Consider the following 3,067-nt stretch of genomic DNA (forward strand, 5'->3'; position numbering starts at 1 on the left):
AAGATTACAATCTACTAAAAGGGTTGGACGTACTTTGATGCGCCGTTGCTGGTCTTAGGTTTTCATAATTTTCTTCTTCTATTTCAAAATATGTATTGGTTTTTAAAAAGTCAAACCACTTTAGTTTGACCAAATTATAGAAAAAATTATAAATATCCATAATATCAAATCGATATCATTAGATTCATCTTGTCCATATTTTACTTATTTAGTATTTGTGGACGTCGATGTCTTTATTGTTGATTGATTTGAAAAATCGTTGACTCGGTCAAAATTGTGAATCAAGTCCAAATTGGATACATCAACTGAACGGGGAGCTCCAAATTTAGGAAATATTGTGGGTTAAAATAATTGAACTGGAGAGCTCCTTGTAGGAAAAATGTTGACTGGGTGAACCAGTTCTAAATTGAAGACTTCAATTGATTGTGAGAGCTCCAAATTTAGGGAGTAAGTGTATTTATAGATAGACTAGAGCTCAGCTGTATTGGCTGGACCAGACCCGATCCAAACCACCGTTCAAGCTTATAATCTACCAAAATTAGTCACGAAATGAATAAAAGAGTTTTGGCTACACATTATATGAGTAATACAAGTCCGGCGAGAAGTTAACAAGGACTTAATTTCTTGCACTAAAGAAGAATAGATTGATCTATCAATGTCAATTTGTTGAACCATACAATTTGAGGGAGGCCACTTCAATCATAACGGTAAAGCACAACACTAAAATACAAGAAAAAACTTTCCATGCATGCACTTAATTCTGCTTCAAGAGCACCTCTGCAGGAGTGGAGTTGGCGACATAACAAAAATATAATTTTGTTAAGATTGTCATGGAGCACCATGCCTGCACCCACATGTCCATCTGGAGGCAAAGATCCATCTATGTTTAGACCATCTCGAATGTGTGCCCTGTAATTGGGCAGCAAAAGGAGGTTGGAGCAAATTCACAACATCCAAACTGTTTTTTTACAACACCAAAGATCTCCAACTCCAATAGATGCCCTAAAATAGGGCACTAGTGCTCCAGTAGATGCCCTAAAGTAAAAGTAAAGATGGCAACCGCACGACAAATGCATCCATATTGCAACCAAATAATATCAAACTTATCTCAAGTCAATCCAAAACAAACATAACAATAATTTCATCAATCAACAACATAATCTATCAAATCCACTACATCAAATACACCAAAAATATAACAAAGCTTAAAACACAATACAACAAAGTTCATCCACAATACAACAAACATAGAGATGAAACTAGGCGTTTTGTTTCCCATGCCATGTCCACCACTCCTTCATCACATATTTTGAAGATCATTGTGTGTTTCAGACTCTCAAATGTCATGGCACACTAGAATAAAATGCTCGATTCTGTCTTGCCTTCTAGGCTAGCCGGCGGCAACGGGTTTCCCCATGAGGTGATAGACGTTGTAATCCAAATCTTGGACACACTCGTTCTCAATGATCATGTTGTGCAAGATCACACAAGATGTGATGATGTACCATAGGTTCTCTTGATCCCAAAACCTAGCTGGTCCTCGCACAATAGCAAACTGGGCCTGCAATATTGATACGTGCATTTTGCATCATGTTTTCCTACTGTTATTTATAGTGTTTTTATGCAATATAACACTTTTTGGAGTAATTCTAATACCTTTTCTCTCATAATATGCAAGGTTTACATAAAGAGGGAGATTGTCGGCAGCTGGAATTCTGGACCTGAAAAATCTATGTCAGAGATGCCTATTCTGCACATCTCCGAATGAGCTGACGAGGAATATTTTTGGAATATATAAAAAAATACTGGAGAAAAGAAATACCAGAGGGGGCCACCCAGATGCCCACGAGGCACCAGGGTGCGCCTGCCCCCCGTAGCGCGCCCTAGTGGGTAGTGGGCCCCCTGGCCCACTTCCGGTGCCCATCTTCTGGTACATAAGGTCATTTTCCCTAGAAAATAATAATAAGAGGAGGCCTTTCGGGACGGAGCACCGCCGTCTCGAGGCGGAACTTGGGCAGGAGCAATTTTGCTCTCCGGCGAAGCGACCGTCGGGGATACTTCCCTCCAGGAGGGGTAAATCAAAGCTATCGTCATCACCAACAACCCTCTCATCACGGGAGGGCCAATCTTCATCAACATCTTCAACAACACCTTATCATCTCAAAACCCTAGTTCATCTCTTGTGTTCAATCTTTGTATCAAACCTCATATTGGTATCTGTGGGTGACTACTAGTGTTGATTACATCTTGTAGTTAATGCTAGCTGGTTATTTGGTGGAGGATTATATGTTCAGATCTATTATTATATTCAATACCCCTCTGATCTTGAGCATGAATATGTTGTGCGAGTAGTTACTTTTGTTCTTGAGGACATGGGAGAAGTCTTGTCAAGAATACATGACACTTCACCATCTTTGGGCCTAAGGGAATGTATTGTGGAGTAGTTATTAGATTATGGGTTGCTAGAGTGACAGAAGTTTAAACCCTAGTTTATGTGCTATTCCGCAAGGGGCTGATTTGGATCCATATGTTTAATGCTATGGTTAGATTTTATCTTAATTCTTCTTTCGTAGTTGCGGATGCTTGCGAGGGGGGTTAATCATAAGTGGGAGTCTTGTTCAAGTAAGAACAGCATCCAAGCACCGGTCCACCCACATATCAAATTATCAAAGTAGCGAACGCGAATAAGACCAACATGATGAAAGTGGCTACATGAAATTCCCGTGTGTCCTCAAGAACGCTTTGCTTATTATAAGAGATTGTTTGGGCTTGTACTTTGCTACAAAAAGGATTGGGCTACCTTGCTGCACCTATTGTTACTATTTCTACTTATTAATTGTTACAAATTATCTTGCTATCAAACTGTCTGTTACCGATGATTTCAGTGCCTGCAGAAATTACCTTGTTGAAAACCGCTTGTCACCCTTCTGCTCCTCGTTGGGTTCTACACTCTTACTTATCAAAAGGACTACGATTGATCCCCTATACTTGTGGGTCATCAAATATCCCAAAATCCCTCTCAACATCCTTCCTTGCACTACAAAAAAACCACTTTCGTGATGATATG

Source organism: Triticum dicoccoides, chromosome 1B, assembly GCF_002162155.2.
Source record: "Triticum dicoccoides isolate Atlit2015 ecotype Zavitan chromosome 1B, WEW_v2.0, whole genome shotgun sequence".
NCBI lineage: Eukaryota > Viridiplantae > Streptophyta > Magnoliopsida > Poales > Poaceae > Triticum > Triticum dicoccoides.